Below are 20,266 nucleotides of genomic sequence, written 5' to 3'. Positions count from 1 at the left end.
TGCAAGCAGACAGAAGTGTGACTTTGGGAGGGCTTTGGTGAAAATTGAGGGAGGTGTTATGAAAATACGAAGAGTACTGTATAGCTATTAGTAAGCAAGTGCTTCTCTAAAGAATTTACATAGATTGCATTGTAATTAGCTGGGAGGAGGCCTTGTATCTGATCCAGTGTTCAGTAGTGGATTGTGGTCTACTAAAATTTTCCCTACTAATGGACTGACAACATTCTGTTTTTTTTAAAAAACCTGAGATAATTAAATTATTAAGTCCAGATTGTCAGAGGTGACTATTGAGGGGGTAGGGATAGAAAATGTGGTTGTTCTTCCACTATTGACTATCATGTGACATGTGTGCAAGTTATAGACTATGGAAGAGTAGCTTTGGCTCTGTTTGCTTAAACACCACGTTCACTATAGTCACAGTCTGTATAACCAGAAAAGCAGAATAATGTTGATAACCTAATTTTCATTAAGAAATGTGTTATGTAGTTCTTGGCCAAAGATCCCACTGGACCTTGGAGTATAACTCTTAATTAGAAAAGGAGGATGATGAGCCTTTAAAGAGTCTACTGCTACTCATCCTCTAGGGATATAATTTTGTTAAATATCCTTCAGCTGTATTCTTAAGGTAAGCGATTTGCTAGGGTCCAGACATAAATCTTTGCTGGCAGGGATGGTTCAGCAAATCCAGAAGAAATCTATGAGAGAATGAAAAATTTTCTATCCTGCAAATACCCAGCAACAGTAGCAGCCTACAGAGAAGGAAGGAGGTTTTGTCTTGTTTCTCTGAGAAGGGAGGGTTTGGTTTTTTTTGTCAGCTGCCCCTCTCGTCCCCAAGTACACAGCTTGAAGGATTTACAGCACAAGTACAGGGTTCAGCTCTATGTTTTCAAAGCATAAAGAGAAAAAGAGAGCATCTGAAGAGGACAAAGGCAAGTTCTCAGATAATGCAGAGGATATATTTTAGCATGTGCTTTAGACACAGACTCTCAAGGAAAAAAAACTCAGAAACAATAGGATAGAGCACAATTGTTTCTAGATGCCTATCTGTTAAAAGACATTTTTGGAACCATGCTTTCAGCTTCACATATTCTTTATGCTAATTTATGGTGCCCCAGTTCGTTCCTGCCCTCATGCTGCTCCCTCTCTTGTGCCAGGGTAAGGATTTATGTGGTGGCAGGTGAAGCAGATCAAAGATGTTAAAGTTAACTGTAAAAAAAAAAAAAAAGGGGGGGGGGTGGTGGTGGTGTAATTTTAATCTGGGTCAGGGAACTGATCTCATTTATTAAACAGCTGCATAGATTTTCTTTCACTGCATCAGGGAAGATGGAAGTATAAGCGGGGACAGAATGGGTGGAGGAAGGCAAGATTACTTCTTTTGATAGCAGTGCTGACCTGTGCCAATTTACAGCATATGAGAAATTACAGACTGTGAGTGGACTGACTTTTGGAGCAGAGTGAATTAACTTATTCTCAAAATTAGTGTCAGGCCCTTACAATGTATCATAGATAGCTAAATCTGGTTTTAAAGAGGAAAAATAATTTTGTTAAAGGGCCAGTGAACTTATTTTGGTTTCTCTCATAAATCACTAAATTATAAAGGTCAAAGGTGAGTCTTTTTAACTAAATCCTGTTATATAACTTCTTTAACAAACTTCCTTTTTTTTAAAGAGTTGTCTTGAAACTGGTAAATCAACAAACACCAGTTAAGATAGATTACAAAATATTTTAAGTTGTTTCTGTTCATCAAAGTACAGACATTTCAGAATTCATTATCTCTTTTTCTTAGCAATCTGAGGTTTCTTGTATTCATTGTATTGCTTAAGCACGTAAAGGTAACATACTAATTTCCAATCTGTATAAATATTTTTATTAGTTACCAGTCCAGCCAAGTGTCTGGATTCTATCCATGTAAATACAATATTTATCTTTCACATACTAATGATTTTAGAATGGGACTACATTGTAAACTGTGTGTTGAAACAAAGTATCTGCAAAACTGTATCTCAAAAAAGCTTAGGGACATCTTTGAACATTAAGGGGTAAGTGTGGTTTACACCATTCAGAAGAAATATGATTTAGGTAGAAGTAAACAATGGTTTTGCATAAGCATTTAAAGTACAGTGCTTTTCTTTCTTAGTGTGAAGGTTTTAGGGTATCTGTAGAGACATTTTTTTTTTTTTTTCCTGATGCTGCAGGCATGCCCCTGGGTCACAGAAAGCAGAAACTTTCTGGATTTCTTTAGAAAGCCAGAGCTTTCCATGGAGCAAAGCTGGTGACCAAAAGTATGAGCATACATGTTGTTACATTTTCTAACTACTATAAATACAAACTTAGTCATAATTATTGCTTAAACTTCACTAGAGGCCCTGCACAATTGTACTGATGACACAACATTCAAGACTGGCAAATGCTGTTTGTGAAATCTTGTGTTACCTTTACTGCTTGCAACTATCCTGTCAGTCAATTGTGTTTGGGTTCAAGCATTATGCCTCTTATACCTGGGTGAAGTATTTCTTAGTAGCTAAGAATGCCTTCAGAACAAAGATGGCCAGTAGGAGGATTAGTGGGAGCTTATGATAAGTCATCTTTACACTTCCATCTCTTCTAACTCTGTGTGATAGAACAGCTTATCTAATCATTAAGAGATAGGGATGTAAAGGGACAGCTATCTCGGATTCAGCCTAATTATCACAGGAAAAATAATTATGGAGTGTTTTTAAAATGCTTAGAGCAGCAATAGAAAGAAGTGAAATAGATTATATCAGCATCCATAACAGGCACTGTTTCAGAGGCTCACTCCTTAATGATCTGCTTATGATGAGATGTTTCACACAAAGGGCATCTTTCATCTGTGTGTTGGCTGACAGTTCCCATGCTTCTGAGACCAAACAATTTAAACAGAAGTATCTTCTCAGTTTCTGCTAAAGTCCTCTAGACAATTTTACTAAATTCCCAAGCTGGCTTCTGCTCTGCCATCCTAGGCAGCCACTGAATGCCACCCACCTGTGTACCCAGGCTCTATAGCAGCACACGGAAGCTGCTTCCTGAATGAACGGTAAGAAATACTGGATCTAATGGAGAAACTCACATCTCCAACAAGAGACCTGCACATCCAGACATCTAGGTAACAGATTCTGGATTCAGATTATGAGGGGGATGACATTAGTAGCTCTGCTGAGCACTTCCACCGTACCATTTGCAATAAAGAATTATGTCGAACTAATATTTCATCTTGCAGTTCTGAAAACAATAAATGACAGCATAAGAGGCAGGAATTATAGTGTCTGGAAATGGCAGTTCCCCCGCTCCTCGAAGCTTAGATTTAGGTTCAACATGTGTCAAGGTATTTTACAAGAACCAATGATTCTTCTAGTCTTTCTAAGTGGAGGCACCTGACGCAGGTTAGATCAGTTTTATTTCTGACTGGATTTTTGGATGCTGGTTTTGTCCTGGGTTGGGAAATCTTAACTCTGGCATACCTAGGTGTGAGTAGTTTGTGTGGATCTAGTTAGTTAGTAGTCTTAGTAAACTATTCTTTAATTACATAGAGCATTTGAAGAGAACACCTCCTTAGCTCATCGAGAATACCATTAGACTTGATAAATTATATTATACATTTATTTAAATGAGCTGTTACCCTAATAGGCCAGCATCTCTTCCTATTTTGAGTCATTAGCAAAATCACAATCAGTACCCTGGCAGTCCAATTAATTTATCTGAAGCAATTTAAAACAAACAAACAAACAAACAAAACCCAACACACAATAGCATAGTGAACCATGCTTAACTATTCACGGCAGTCTATCACAGTTATAGTGAGGTATTTAAAAATAAGAACTATATAGCTTGTACCATTGATTCTAATTTGTAAGTAATACGGGCTAGATTTAAAATGGTACTTCTGTTTTGCAGGTTTTCCATGGGATAAATCGACGGCAGGAAGCTTGCTTAGTTATTCACGGAGGCTATGTGCGTAACCCTCCAGGAGGGTCCAGGCAAATGGCAGGCAGGCGATTCCCCCCACCTGTACCCTTTCAACAAAGCAAACGGGCCCCAAAGACCAGCGTGCGGCTCACCGAGGGAAGAGGACTCGAAATGCTCCAGCTTGCAGAGAAAAGCTCCCTAGGGAGCTCCGGCATTTTCTGCTGAGAGAGAACAACACTCATACGCCGCGGTATCATCTAAAGAAGAAAAAAATAGTAATAATGACAATTAAAAATTAAAAAGGGGTGTGTGTATAACAGTGCCACCTAGTGACTCGCATAACTGGGGCCACCTTCCTCCTATGGCATCGCCTGTAAAATACAGGGCCCATCTACCACATGGGTTTGTTTGTTTGTTTGTTTTTGGTTTTTTTTTTTAAAACACTGATTTTTGGTTCTTTGGTTTGTGGTTTCCCCCCACCCCCCTCTCTCTCCAGGAGCGTGTTTCTTTCCGGGCCGACACGTCCTCACCTGATACCCACAAGTATCACCTCAAATGGCGGCACCGACCGACTCCCTCCCCTTCCGCGGCCGCTCTCGCCTCGGCGGGTGGAGAGGGCGAGCGCGGCCCGGGCCGGGCCTCACCCCGCCAGGTCGCGGCTCCTCCCCGCCTCTCTGACTCAGCGGCCCGGCCCCTCGCTTACACAAACTCGGCGGCTGGTACCGAGTTGGGGCCGCCGGCTTGAGGGAGGAGGAGGAGGAGGAGGGTGGGGGGAAGATGCCCGCCCTGAGGGGACGGAGCCTCCGGGGCGCTCGGTGAGGGCGGGCTTGAGGGGGATCCCTCCCTCCTGAGGGATTAGCGCCGGTCCCGGCTGCCCCGTCGCTGACGGCGATTTACCTGGGCGGCAGCGTCCCTCTCTCCCTCTCTCTCTCCCTTCCCTCTCTCCCAGAGCCGGTCGCTTCGGCAGAGAGGGAGCGGAGCCCGCCTCGCCCCTCCCCGGGGAAACTTTCCGCCACCGCCCGCGCCAGGTAGGGGCTGGGCCACCCCCCCCCCCCCCTTCCCCCGGGCGGGAGCCGTGAGGGGGTGGCGGCGGTTGGGGGACGGGCCTCGGACCTGGCGGCCGGGCCTCCGTGACGGGCTCAGTCGTTCCCGCCCAGGGTTGGGCGGCAGCCGGGACGCCGAGTCGAGGAGGCGTCTCGCCGGCGGTGCAGTGCGGGGCGGCGGGCCGGTGTCCCCCGCAGCCGAGCAGCTGCTGTCTGCCTCGGGGCTGCCGCAGGGCTGAAGGGGGGAGTATATAGGTCACTGGAAGTAATGCCTGCCTAATCCCCTTTATCTTTTTGGCTCGGCTTTTCCGCTGCTGGTTTGTAGGGCGAACTGGGCAGCGTTGGCCGCGAACTTCTTGGGAGAGGACCCAGGCTTCGCGCAGGGCTGCGAGCTGGGCAGCGGGCGAGTGCCAAGGTGAGAGCGTGGGATGTGCGCTTGTTGTTTCAAAGAAGGCTTTTTCCTCACAAGTGTGACGCTTTGTATAGCGTCAGGTATTTCTACTTGCGTCTGTTAGCTGTGTGACCCTGTGTGTGGGTTGTCAGCTTGGGTTCGGGCTTCGTTTTAACAGGCTGGTAACGTGGATTATTTTTTTTTCTTCAGGACACTCATTGAGTCACTCGCCAAATCACTGGAGGCTATCCTGGTATTTTCTTGGGATGTCAAAGGAAAGTCTCAGCAACTTCAGCGCCCTGGTAACTGGAGAAGGCAGTGTGCCCTCGTAAAGGGATTGCTGTGTTGCTCTCTCTGATCTTTGAGGCAAAGAGGAACTATTAGCAAGGTCACGTGAACGTGTTCTGTCACCCGAGGTCGTTGGGAGTAACTCGGCGTGATTTTGAGTTACTCCATGTGGACAAATCTGCAGGTGCAGGCAGATACACTCTGTTAGGAGGTTGTGCGGAGGGCCAGCCTGCCAGGACTGTTTGCCAGGTTGAGGCATACGGTTTCTTGTAACTCAGAAATATTAAGGTACACTTAGTAGTATTTGGAGATTTTTATTTCAGTCTGATTTCCTCCTCCTACCTGGGGTGTGTGATTGGTTTTCTGATTAGCATTAACACATCTCATATGATGATAAGAAGAAAAATGCCTAAAAATGAGTGTGTTATTTTATATGCTGCCATACTACTTCTAGGTGAACTGAAAAAGACTTCAGAAGCTGCCAGTGGCCTCTCCCTCTGCCTAGGTGTTTTCTGTTGATCAATGCGAAACTCTAATGCTGTGCAAGAGTTTATAGTTGCATTTTCCATCTGTACAACAGTGGTTTTATTCCTTCTTGTAGCTGTAAGAAGGATTCGGGACCTCATCTCATTAGTGGTGAAGCATGATGCTTCTATCATGTTTTCATTTTCAGAGAGAAGAGGGAGTGATAATTAACAGCCCATTCAAAGAGATCTCTCACACACCAATATTGTAATAGTGTTAGGTCATGCAGTACAGACCTATGTTTCTGGCCTGTGCTGTTTTTATATCATAATTTCTAGAGTAAACCTTTTAGAAAAAATAGCTATTGGAAGGGTTTATAATACCCAAAGGAGTGAAGTTGGATTAGGGTTTTCACATTGTTTGTGTTGCCTTACTTCTGCTGGGCTGTGAATAAAGTGTCCACCTGATCTGAAACTAATCTAAGAATTAGGACCTAATGCTGTAATTCATTTCTTCCTCTCTGGCTCTACTTTAACAAACATGGAAGGTCAAAGGGAGAAGGAAAAGACAGTAAAACTTACAATCTACATTGTAAAGTATAAATAATTGCAAAGGTCAGGATAGTACCAGTGAGATATTGGTGTGAGGATGGCAGTTGTGAAGCTGATGGAACAACCAGATGCCTTTTTCTGTTATCCATCTCGATCAAGACAAATGTTTTCAATTGATTTCTGCTAACAGCTATTTTAATCTATTTATTGAGCCATGGTGATTGATGGACATGTGCTTTGAAAAATAAGTGAATTCAATTAAAATGATGAAAAATGTGTTGCCAAAGCCCATAGAAGAAACATAACTTCATTTACATCCTCTTTTTTTCTCCCCTCCCTCCTTTTTTTTTTTTTCTTTTCTGTATCCACATTGTGTCTAAACTATATGGTGGTAATGGTAAAAATTGGATTATCCTTTGTGAGGGGTGTTTTGGGTTTGGGTTTGTTTTTTTTTTCTTTCCCCCTAAATGGGATACAAAACTTCACAGAATCTGAAAGAAGAGAAGGAAAATTGGAGAAACTGCTGCTGACGTGGTTTTATTTGATCTTAGCATGAAACTGAGTTTTAGAAATCTATAGATATATTCTCTTTTCAAAAGATTATACTAATGCATTGATGTTTGTTAAGCTTAAGTCTTCAGATATACGGGTTCTCAGTACTATCTGAAGCATCAATTTCTCTGTTAAACTGTTCATTGAAGGGTTACCAAGATTACTTTGATGTACATAAAGTTTTAAGGCTCTCTTAAAAAGAACTTATTCACAAATACTGCTGTTCCACCCTTGCATATCTTTATTAGTATAGAAATGCTGCTTTTTGGTGCTTGCAGAAGGTTTCGTTGCAAGGGCTTTTCAAATTTTAATTAGGCTTATGGAAATCTTGTTTAGTTCTTTAATGTTTGAGTTGTGTACCTGAGTTTTAAAAAATGCAGGTCTCTGCATCCTGTTATGTTATTTTGACTAGTAGTTTCTCCCAAGCATTCGAGAGATGTTTTCTCTCTTTCTTCGTGCTCTATGGCATGCCCAGAGTAGTTGTGTGGTATGTTTGTGGTGTTATGTGCTGCTCAGAACAGGGCTTTTGTGACTTCTTTTCCCAGTCATCCTTTTTTGTAACAGTTTTATAACTATATTTTGGTTTACAGACACTTAAACTCTAAGACTCCTCTACTCAAACGTACTTATTTGGCATTATTGACTTACTTGTGGTCTCTTCTCAGCCTAATCAGATAGTTATTTAGTGTAAGACTGGGCTACAACCCAGGAAAAATTGTATACCCTATCCCCATTGAAGGAAGCCCCCAAGAAAGAGGACATCAAGGAAGGCTGTTGGCAAAATAGTGCTTTTTGCGTCCTGCTTTTGGGTGTGTTTCAGGTAATGTATAACACAACAGTGGATGCCTATACTTTAGGTATGTTATGGATGCACTTCTAATGCTCTGATAGTGTTGAGTCAAGACAAGCAACCTCGGGGTGCTTCCAGAAGAGGCTACAAAAGTCTGCACTGGTCAAAAGCTGGGGCACTAGTGATCTGGAAATTCTAATTATTTTTTTAATTTTTTTTTTTTTTTTTCCCCCAGTCCTTTTTGCAATACACCATAGTGGCCAAATAAAGGCTTGTAAGTAGCTGCTGGTATGGCCGTTCTGTAAGAATTGCTGTACTTTTTAAAACTTTTGTGAACATCCTCCAAGAAATGGTGCCTTTTCCTGATTGGATTAATCCATTTGGAAAGTAGAGCTAGGACTTCACTGTGTCATGGGGAGCAGGTCAGTTAGACCTGGGTTAAGTCTGAAGACTGGCTGGGCTGATCTGAAAGAACAGTTTTGAATGCATTTGTGAACATGTACAGCAATAAGTGTTTCTGGCATTATTACTCCTGTGTAATAGATAAAGACGCACAAGTACGTTTTAAAGTGTCAGCTTAAGTTTGGAGGTGTTGTGATGATAGCAAAGTATTCACAGCTAAAGTTAGTGTTACAAAGACAGAGGAGCTTTTGGGAACATATCTTGCCTTACTTTCTTAGGCATTTATCATAAGACTTCCTATTATTATATGTAGGTGTCTTTTAGTAAATGACTCATTCATGGTATGAATGCTTTCCATTTTAAACCATGTGGCTAAAAAATTCTTGTCAAGGGTGATCCTGAAGGGCATGTCCAGGTGAGGCAATTCCATGTGGAATGGAAGCAGAGCAGGTAAGGTAAGAGCTGGTGATAGTGGTGGTAGAGGCTCAAGGCACACAAAGACATGATCTAAGAATGTGTTACCTCTGATATTTAGTGGAATTACCTTTAATTAACAGGGGGAAGTTCGGAAACATGACACAAATATAGCTCTTTGCACACAGGAGGCGTGAACCTTAGTTCCATATATATGTGACGGGGCTTTTTTCCTCCAAAATCAACTGCCACCTGAAGAGGAGGAATGACATCCTGAGTTAGTTTGTGTAAGATGTACTTGGGGCTTTGACTCACATTATATCTGAATGAAATGCAGCATGTTTTCATAGCAGTTGCAGAATTTGTCCTGAAATTTATTCTGTTTCAACTGTGGTGGCTCCCCATGGGTGGTAAATTATTGGGAAATCAATTACTACTACTGCTTTTTTTTTTTTTTTTAAGAAACAGAAAAAGGAAAAAGAAAAAAAAGTCGTCAAATTGTGAGGTAATACTGAATTGCCTACCTGCAGTGATGATAGACCACGGGAATTAATTCTGGTCTAATCCTTATTAGCATTGTAGAGGACATATCATCTGCTTCTGTGTGGGGAAATACTAGATTAGTGCCAGAAGTATTACGCAAATTCTTATTACACAATTTTTGCCATTTAACTGTAGAAGCATAATCAAATATCATCTTTTCCCCTTGTAGATATACTGTAGCCTCCAAACAGTATGACAGACAGTTTTGTTTATTTAAAGAATTGCATGCCTTAGAAGGGCTTGTCTGGTTGGGTTTAAAAAAACCCAAAACCAAACAAAGCAAAAAGGTTTTGTGGTTATAAAAACACATACTAGGTTCTTTGTGTAAATAACTGTTGCTGAAAGACACTTGTGCCCTTTATCCTTCTAATTCTAGTTCATTTTCTAAAGTTGCCTGTATTGTATATTGGTGGAGGGTAGGATTCATTTCTGTGAAAATTTTTATTTAAGTAGTTCTAAGGTAGTGACCATTCTAGTAGTAGTTTAGTTTGCCTGGGGAACTGATAGAATGATGCCAGCAAAAGAGCTCACAGATAGAGGGATTTCCTAATGTACATTAAAGAAATAAAGCCTTTAAGCTATTGACAAGACCCATATGCCAGTAAACTTTTGAATTGTAACTTAAATTTAACTGTTGGCTGTTTTTATTGCATTGTGTTGATGGTTGAAGAGTTGAACTGCTGAAGAATCAATCCCAATTGCATTACAAAATCTTTTGTAAAACCTCAGGTACCCTGAGCAAGAGGAAACAGAATTTTGTATTTTTGAGTTAGTTTCATTAACAACTAACAGTTAATATATTTGTAATAACTAAACATTTTTCAGATATTTCGTTTTTGACACACAAGTCTAAGAGCAACAAATGAAAAATTGCTGTTGTACAGCCAAGTACAAAAAGTAGTGTGGGTTTTTACTGAATTGTGCCAACTCATTTGCAGGTTCCTGCCCTAATGCAACAAACCTGAGAGGGAGAGATAATTTGGCTTGCTGCTTCACCACTGTACTGGCATTACATTGAGTAGTGTTTCTGTAAGCGTATATACCTTGAATATAGAAGGAAAGAAGGGAGCCTGAGTAGGGAGGTGCTACTTCTGTAATCACAAGTTGAAGCCAAAACATCTGTGGCTTGTTACCTTGTTATACTGGACCCATGTGCTTTATTAAACATAGCTGTCCTGTTTCCTCCTTGCATGTTTGTGACACTTTTACACTTTGCCACTGATGCCTTAAATATGTTTTAGTACAGTGTCATAAGTTCAGTATTCTTGTAAGGAAACCTATAGAGAACAAAAGCTTATCTCCCCTTTTGAGGAACTCCCTTGATTTTCAGTGCTGGACTTTACTAGAAGTGCATGCTCCCAACCACAGCGAGATGTGGATTCATTTTGGAGGTGAGGGCTCTGTTCCTCTCTGTGTGTGACTGAGAATTATGCTGGGTTCTCTCTCCTGTGTGCCTGATCGAGGTACAGCGATGACAGGTGCTAAGCAGCCAAAGATTTTTTTTGCAAACCATTAGCATCTTCAGAAAAGGGTGTGTTGCTTCTTGCTTTGCTCTGATGTTATTGAACCACACAAATGTCCTTGGAATGCCTGGCATGGATTGGGAATATCAGTCATATTGGGACTCATGATTCTGAGTTTCAAAGAAGTAGTGGATTCAACTAGTCTGCTACTTTGAGGTGGTCTTGCCTTTTTTTTTTTTTTTTTAATTGGCCATTTTGCCATTCAGCACAGGGAAGCATAGAACACATAGTCAGCAATAGGTGTAACAGGATTGCTTCCTTTCTGAGTTGCTGACTTGTGTTAAGATTAATTATGCTTGCCTGCTTGGAGTGGTTTCAGGTAAACAATTAGAAAGTTCTTTATCAGCTCCTTGAAACGCTTTTATAGGATGAGGAGTATGTGAAGTAAAATTACATTTTCTTAGAAGTGGAGGGGAAAAAAAGAGTAATGGAGGAAAATAAACATGGAGGGCAGAAACTGATTTGCCCCACAGTGATTTCTCTTCTTAATGTTTTGGTCCCAGCAATGCGAACAACACTGGGAGATGTTAGTGTGAACTGGCTGCCAGATAACACAGAGGTTTTATGGATGTCAGTGGTTACATCTGCCTTCAGCAGTATTTCGCTGGTGTGATTTTTACAGTGGTGATGTTTGCCAGCAACAGCCCAGTGCTTAGGGTTCCTGACTTGCTAGTGTTGATACAGCAGAACACACAGTAGTATTGAGATGGTTTTGCATAATTTCCTTAGGCTAGATAGAGCTAGGTTTGTTTTGCTTGGATGCCAGTGGAGTACTTGGAAAATATTTTTTTTTTCACAAGAACTTTTATTTGGAGGGAAACAAGTAAGGCGGTTTGGCAAATACTGCATTTATGATGCATGCTATTTGCAAGTTATAGCTTTTGTTAGTAGTGTTGGTTTTAGCAACTTGTTAGTAAAATGGGTAAATCAGAAATGGTAAATCACATCCACTACTCCCTCAGCTACGGAAGTCAAAGTTCTGGGCACACAGACCTTGGTTCTGCTGACATTCAAGGCGGCTAAGTTAAAATGACTGAATTATTTGACTTTTGGTGTATATAGAAGCTATCTGAACACTTTTCCAGATATTAATGTTTCCTTTAGTCTTTGCCTATAAAAAAAAATAAATTGTTAGCATAATTTGTGGCTTGTATTTGCATGAACTTTTCCCATTAGTCTTCAGTGAAATTCAACAGCATTTGAATAACTTTGTGTGCAGATACATTTTAAAAAGTTCAATGAATTAAAGATGAATGAAATGTTATCTGATTCTTCCTCTTGACAATTTAAAATTCTAAAGTTATAGTAATGCCTCCCATTTCATGGATGTTGTATTAGTTTAGGAAGTGATAAACTATGCATAGCTTAAATTCAGTACGTGCTGTGTGTTACATGTACCTGCTATGGTAATGATGTGCAATGATTCAATAGGTGGAAAGTTACTGTTTGATTTTAAAGTAGCAGCAAGTGTGGGGGATAAAATTTTGTTGTATCGGCAGCAAGGCGTATTCCGTTACTTGTGGTAACATTCATATAGAGTTTTGGCAAACAGTTAAAGTAACAACAATTTCGGTTTAAAAGAGGCACCAACTCAACAGCAACATTTCAGGAGCACTCAGCATTGGGGTCAGTGACAGGTGACAATGTGATCTAAGCAGTTGTCATTCCAAGGTCCACTCAAATATTCTGAGATAAAAATATTATTTATTCAAGTACAGGAATATTGGGGTTTGTGGCACAAGGGAGTTAAAAAGCAGTTGATAGCAGAATAAATAAACTTTTCCATTCTAAAGAATTCTACTAAAAGTCTACATGAATAAAAAGGTAAAGAATATTGCTGCTCTCTTGGTAGAGGTGACTGAGGGCTGGCAAACTGAGGAGATTCTCTGGATGAGGGTGTTTGTGGACCCCTAAGAGAAATCATCCAGATCACAGGATTTCAATTACCTAGCAGTGTTGGTTAGGGAGTATGGTGGGATGCAGGTTCCTAGTAAGTTCTTGGAGGATCTTGGTAAAGCTTTCCAGGTGCTAAATATGAAGAAAGCAATCAGTGGATAGGCTTTTCCAAGCTTTGTTATAACCAGAAGATAAGTAACTTGTGTGAGAGCAAATGAGAGTCTGGGAAGCAGGATTTGTGTTAAAATAAAACAATGGATTTTTAGAAAGGCAGACTTCAGGTAAGTCTAGTTAACATGAATCTTATCCACTAGTTCTGTGTGTTAAGAGAAAAGAAAAAAGTAAGGGGGGGGGGGGGGGGGAAGAGAGAGACTGTTCCTTTAGGAAATTATGTTAATGGAAGAAATTGGAACTATTCTTCCACAGATGAAAATATGAAAAGTAGTGAGAGGCTGGCCTGGCTACGAGTGAGCTCTTTAACATCAAACACAAGGAGAGAAAGGGAATCCAGGCTGGATTGCCAAGGACAAGTGTAAAAATAAAGTGCAAGCACATGTAATTGAAATGCAACATTCAGAATGACCAACTCAAAAAGAGAAACAAGAAATCATTATAGAAATATAATGTTAGTAAAAAGGAAAGGAGGGAAGGTTTGCTGCTGTTTGAAGACTGGAGCTGTGGAGAGAGAATGCAAAGCAGACTGAGGTCTTTTTTTCTTCATCTTTCATAAGAGAGACTGGGATTCAGAGGTGAACTTGGTGTTCAAGGCAGGTGCTAAAACCCTAAGCTGGTGTGAGGAAGGAACGAGTTACAGAACATTTAGATAAGTTTAAGTTTGAAGTGTTTAAAAAACACTATTGAAAGGGTAAGAGCTGGCTGATGTAATCCCTGAGCTGCTGCAGTTACTTAACTCATGGAGGATGTGTGTAATACTGTGACACTGAGAAGAGTGATTATAGTGTCTTGTCTTTACAGGGTGGGGGGGAAGTGGAAATAAGCAATTGTAGACCCAGTTGTTTAACTTTGAATATTTGTTCCAGTATTTTTCCTGGGAATTAAACCCTCCTAAAGCAGTAGAAGATGACAAAGAAGTGAACAGTAACCCATATGATTTTATTTTTAAGATTAAACCATGTTAGACTAATGCAATGTCTTCGGAATGCTAACAGGAAAGGAACAGTTGATCTCTGATAGCTTGACTCTTTCTGATAGAAAATGTCAAAACTTCAATCTTGTTAAAGAATGTCTGGAGGAATTCACTGCGGGTAAGTGCTAAACTGCTTGAAAAAACATTGTTTTCTCTAGGAATGGATTCATGAGATAGTGTTTTGGGTTTGGCATAGGTTTTTTTGTTTGTTTGTTTGGGGTTTTTTATGTATATATTTGAAGGATTTAGGTATTATAGTGGATGACAAGAATAATAAGAGTCACCATTGTTATGTAATTGTAAAATTAGAGAATATTTTACCAAGATATTGTCACAGAATGACTGAATTCTGCCCTTAGAAAAGGATTTTTTTAATAGGGGTAGAGGGGTGGTTCTCAGGTTGGGGCTGAGGTTTGCATAGCAAAAGCATGAGTCCCACAGCCCATTTCCTTACTTAAAACACAGCAAGGCTTCTTTAAAGTAATTACTGCCTCCTGCTTGATGAGAGCAGTCAGAGAAGGTCAGGGGGACCAAATGCTTCTCCCCAAGGCTTGCTTCAGTAAACCTTTAAGACCCTTCTAGTTCTTACTGTGGAGTCCTGTGACTGCATCACATGTCAGAATAGAAGTATATTCTGCAAATTAAATTAAGTAATCTTTCTAGACAATGTTGAGATAGTGTCCAGTTTTCAAGATGGAATTTATTAAAGAAAAAAGAAGGTAATATGAACACATTGGAGGGAGTCTGGAGAGGAGCAGTGAGAATACCTGGGTATCTGGAGGAATGAGTGAATGAACTTTTTTCTCTTTTTTTCTCTTCAAAGAGAAAGAGACAGTGGAGAAATGAGAGAGTAAGGGTTAGTCTAACTATGTGAAATATACATGTTTCTCACAATGATCTGTTTTCTCTCCTTGGTAAGATACCGTTGCATTGGAATATATTATCAGGAAAAGTTGTGAATAATTTTAAGAATGGGTGATGCAAGCATCTGTGAGTTGTCACAGAAACATGATGGGTATTACCATGGCAGAGGGGGAAGGACTAGATGACTTTGAGGTGATTTTTAATCCTTTGATAGATAAGTAGGAGATGGTTACTGTGGTGCAGCACAATCTGTAAAATCCAGGGAGAGCACAGTATTGAGAATTCCTTTTCTCCCTACCTCTACTCTTATGTGTCATCTGACAGGGAGGATCCAGAAGATATTAAAACATTATGCTTCTTTTTTTTCTTCTTTTTTTTCCTCTGCATGAATAGATGAGTGAGACATAGAACTTCACATATCTTTGGCTGTTGAAAAGTAGTTAGAACTCTCTATTAGAAGACAACAACATGAAAAAAGCACTGCGGGCATGCCTATACCTATACTGGCTCTGCAGGAGCATATCCTGGAACAGGGAGTGCTACAAAATGTGGTGTGAAGATGCCTAGATTAGCTTCAAAAGCAGTTTTCTCATATTTGTATGGCATTGCATCCAAGCCACTGTGGTTTTACTGCTTCCAGACTTGTGCTCATGTCTGCTTTCTGCCATGCAGATTTAATCAGCTTGTGCTAGTGACAATTTGGCAAACTCTTTCGTGTAATCCACTGTATGTTGTAAACAATCCTCTATTGTGCTGCCCTTGTAGCCTGTGTTTATTTGGATGCACTAACTCTTTTCCTTTAATTAATTGTCCAGTAACAGCACAAAGCAGAGATGGCTCTTCACTGTGTGAGATTTCTTGTCTGAATGCTAGGGATAACAACAGTGACACTAAACAAAGGTTTTAATTTCACTTGGATGCTATTGGGCAAAGCTGTGAATAGCAGAAGAAAAACAAAGATTTGAGGAAGTCCTGCAGTGTTGACTGATCTTTAAATCAAAAGCAAGTAGGCACAATTTTATGTAAAAGTAACAGTTTAGGAGACTTCCCCCCCCCCCCCCCCCCCCCCCCCTTCACAGAGGGAAGTTTCCCAGGATGTATCACTTCTATGATGTGTTCTTTCTCTAAATTACTATCATGCATGTATGAAACAGAGCTAACTTTTAACATACTTCCCTTTTAATATTTTAAAGTCCATCTGCTGTTTTTGTGAGATTTTGAATGGCATGTATTGCTACTGGAAGTGTTTGTATTGATTCATAAATCTGTGGACTGTGGTTTCTGGGGTTATTTTCTTGGGCTTTCACGTGAAGGGGAAAGATAAGGAAAGCAATTTAAATTTCCCAAACCACAAGGCTATGCATCTTTCATAATATCTAGCCTGGGTAGTGGTGTAGGTTATGATATGTGGGACGCAATACAGTCTCTAAGGACAACTTTCATCTCCAATAAAATACAGTATAATCCTGAGCTCAAAATTAATTGTGTAAAAGAGGATGATGGCTAGTTCTTGGCTACTCACTTAAAGTCCTTGAAAAGGCTTTTGTCATTCTGAGGATGTCCTGTAACCTGCCTGTTAAAAGATTTGACAGACTGCTCTGCTGTGGGTTGAAGAAACATTGAAAACTGCCTTCTATTATGATGTTGATGATATCAAGGTATAAAATAGAGCATCTTAATTCATGAAGGTTACTAGTATGAATTGACTGGGTTTTATGTTCTAAAGCTTTTCAATATACTTATCACACCCATTTTAGAGCAGAATTTCAGCCTATCCAAGCAATGTAAGCTGATATATATTTTTTCCTGATATCCATATGATTTTAAATTATATATATTTTTTATATCTGGTTTCATTTTTTTGAGCAGCTCCTCTATCATTTCATATTTTCCTCATTTGTCTCAGTTTTCAGAAATGAGAAGGCAGCAACTTTTTGTGTTCTCTTTCTCCCACTCTGCCCTTCCCTGCCTGCCTTCAGGATACAGAATGTGGGTGTGTATTATTTTTTTACCTGGTGTGTAGTGTTGCTTGCTTGCTTTTACAAAGCTGTGTATTTGATGCAAAAGCAAAATACTTACTCTTCCCAAAATACATTAAATAAAGCAAGACTGCTTGACAGTAATGGTTTATCAGTGCCTAGAAAGAGATCCAAGTGTCGGTGCCTTCTGGAGATATGGATGTATTATTTTCTACCTGGAAGTACTAAATTTTATCTGGAGGTGAATGAGAGCTGGTAACAAGTACACGGTAGCAATACTGTGTGATTAATATGACTCTTCTGGGCCACAAATACAGGAAGCTCTCTGTTTAATTATAACTTGTACTTTTTTAAATTTAATTACAGCTTTTTTAATGAAGAAAAAAAAAGCTGACTGGAAATTGGAATTTCTTTAGATTATTCAAATTCTTGTGATTTTGTATACTAGACTGAGTTGTCTTTTGCCCTCTAACCTAAGGTGTGTGTTTGTGTTTTTTTGCTTTGTTTTGTTTGTTTTTAAATGAGTTGGGAAGCTAAAGGCACTTAGGTTCTGGAAAGTTACTATAGCTTGATGTTAAGGTTTCAGATCCAGATTTTTTTTTTACATATCTGTCGTCAGAGAATCTTTCCATGTTCTGAATGCCTTTTCTTTAAAACCTGCACATAAACTGCATATTGTAGAGAAATCATGCTTATGTAGACTACAAAAGAGCAGACCTTTGTGTTTTTCTTTATTGCCTTACCAGTAGTAATAAAGATTCCTTGAGTCAGTCTTGCAGTACTTTGAAGCTGAAACACTGAATATATTAGGATAATATGGCACTACTCTTAAATGTGTAATATTTTATTAAGCATATAATGGAAAACATGCACTAGCCAGATCAGAAATGGGATTGTTCCTCATACAACTCTGTTCTTCGTTGGCTATGATTTCAGGTTTTGTACCAATTTTTGGTTTCAGGCTTGAGATTCTAGGTAAGAAGTGTTCTTCAGGTTGAAGCACGCTGGAATCTTTAAAACAAATGTGTTAAGAGGCTTATTCCCTCCCCCTCCCCCCAATTCTGATCACTTGCGGCACCTCCATGGGTGCTTCTTGCATATTCCTTTCCCACATCGGCTGGAAACAACCTTTTTAAGTTTTGCATGATTTCCTTTCAGCATGCTGAAAACTATTTCAGAATTTTACCTCCTCGCTTATAAGACAGAAAAACTGACAGCCTCCCTATTTTGAATTAATTTGTGTAGTTTGGAGGAATTTTTTAGACAGGTTAGCAGTATGTCTGTAAAATCAATTCTGAATGCTAACCACTGTGTAAATGAATAGGCACCCTTTTCATACTTGCATTTTTTTGTATGTGTGCGGCCTTGTTACATGTCAAATATAAATTTAATCTAAATGACTCCACTGTTGACGGAAAGGTGTGGATTTCTCCTTCTCCTTTGCCTTTGCATGTGTTTAGCTTGTTTAACAAGATGTTGTTATGATGCATTTCCTGCCTGAAAATTGAGTTTTGTAATCAGCTTTTTGGCAGCGTAGCCAGCTTTAGCATTCAGTGTCACACCACTTTTTTCTGCTTTTGCATTTTATTATTTATTTCCCCCCCCAGTGGTTACTTTTTAGCCAGAATAGTTTCTTAATTGCCCCAAACATATTCAGTGTGTGATGCACAAGTGTTTTTGACGTTCAGCATGGATGCAAATGTGTTTGGGTTGCAATAATCCGTTTGCTGAACCGTGAGCTCTCTATTTGGAATGCTGGGTGTCATGATTGGTTTTTGCAATATGGACACATGTCCTCTAAAAAGTGGGCTTGAGACTTCAGTCTTACTTAAAATGTCAAATAAAGGCTCTAATAGCACTGAGCTGCATTTAGATAATGTGGGCACTGGAGCATCCTGTCAACGTTTGGCATTTCAGTTCTCTTCTTGCTCACACCTATATGGTATGCTCCACAGAGGATGACAGTTGCATAGCATTCCTGTGGCAACCACAGTAATTGCTTACATGTGAAATGAATATATGGCAATTATCAAATGTACTTTAGGTGTCTCTTAGTGGCCTGTAACTTTTGGACAACAATTGTATGTGTCCTACATACCCTGTAAGTTGGTGATAGATTACCAGAGGCACACCGATAAGAACCCACCAGACTGTACACCAGGATTTTCTTGAGTTGGCAACATTCCTCTTTTTTTGTTTCAGAATTTCTCCATGTCATTTGGACTATGAGATATGAAATAGTTGAAAAGCCCATCATGTGAAGAATTTACATGTTCTTTTTTTCCTCTGACTCTAGCAGATATACTGTAGGGTACAGAAAGAGTTGAAGGAAGAAAGGCTCATCTTCTCTATGTGCTTAAAAATGGAGCACAGAAACTTTAGAAATCCTTTTACAAAAAAAAAAAAAAAAAAAAAAAAACCAAACAAAAAACTAACACATACATGTGCCTTTTTTATTAGATAAGCTGTTTTACAAGGTGAAAAGGGCTGGACACTTATGAGTTGCCTTCCCAAGAGAAGCTTACTCTCGGGTTGCAAAAGGGACTGATGAAAGAGCATGAAGGGGGGGCGTGGTCTTCATAGCTTGAATGTTTCACAGAAGAGTTGGCATCATTTGGGGAGGAGATGTGGATGTTAATTGCAAGCTTGACATAAGGAAGTTGTGTGCATAAGAGAAGCCCAAGCTAGCTAGTAGGAGGGAGCCTGATGCCTGGGTGTGAAATGAGACTGGGATTAGTACAGAAAAGCTTGAAATCTGATAGTATGTTTGGTTTCTAGAGTTGTGTTGGTTACATCAGGTAGGCTATTCATACCAGTCAAATAACACTATAAAGGGGAACAAATATGAAAGGATACTTTACAATAATCACTAGTTCCTGTTTTTCTTTGAAGCTGATCAGAAAACATCTGAATAGCTGGTAGGTATTAACTAAACATTAACTCTCTTGTGCCTTGTTTGTTATTTTTAAAACTCCAAACACTTGCCTTATGAAAATGAACACCATCTTTCAGCAGCCTTTCCTATAGCATGTGCCTGGTCTTATCCTCCCCTGTAATGCTACATATTCATTCTTCCACCTCTTTCTTGATGCAGTTTTTTGCATTTCTTGATGCTGACCCAAGAATGGGAGACTCCTCTTTAAGTTGGAAGTGAGGCTATTCTTCTCATACTAACCTGTGCTGCTCTGTAATGGTTAGGGAGGCGTCTGGTTTCTTTGTAATATATTGTACAAGTTCCCAAAGTTTCATATCAAAGTATCTTTAGGCAACTGAGGGGCTGTAGATACACTGATGCTTGACAAGTTAAATACTTAATATGTCATTGTTTCCACCGTCTGAAGGAATTAATTGGCAGCTCTGACAGTGTTGTAAATCTGTTTTATTACCTGCAAATCATTAAAATGTTTCTGAATGTCGAGCCTTGTCTAGAAGCTTAGCTAGCAGGGTGTTTGTCCAGAAGAGCTATGTGTTCTCAAGACAGATGGCACTATATC

The 20,266-nt window shown here is 39.8% G+C and overlaps 1 protein-coding gene across 3 annotated transcripts in view; it reads left to right on the top strand.

The window, feature by feature from the left end:
* The first annotated feature begins 4,798 nt into the window (after positions 1–4,798).
* Positions 4,799–20,266, top strand: part of FHIP1A (FHF complex subunit HOOK interacting protein 1A) — a 91,878-nt gene continuing 76,410 nt past the window's right edge. The window contains exons 1-2 of one of the 3 annotated variants that reach the window (XM_049814553.1): positions 4,799–4,952; positions 5,293–5,382. The gene's annotated coding sequence lies outside the window, so the exon portion shown is untranslated. Of the gene's footprint in view, positions 4,953–5,292; positions 5,460–20,266 lie in introns of those variants that run through there. The other 2 variants (XM_049814554.1, XM_049814555.1) reach the window with 2 other exon arrangements.

This window comes from Accipiter gentilis, chromosome 12, assembly GCF_929443795.1.
Source record: "Accipiter gentilis chromosome 12, bAccGen1.1, whole genome shotgun sequence".
Taxonomy (NCBI): domain Eukaryota; kingdom Metazoa; phylum Chordata; class Aves; order Accipitriformes; family Accipitridae; genus Astur; species Astur gentilis.
This window is presented reverse-complemented; position numbering and strand designations above follow the sequence as displayed.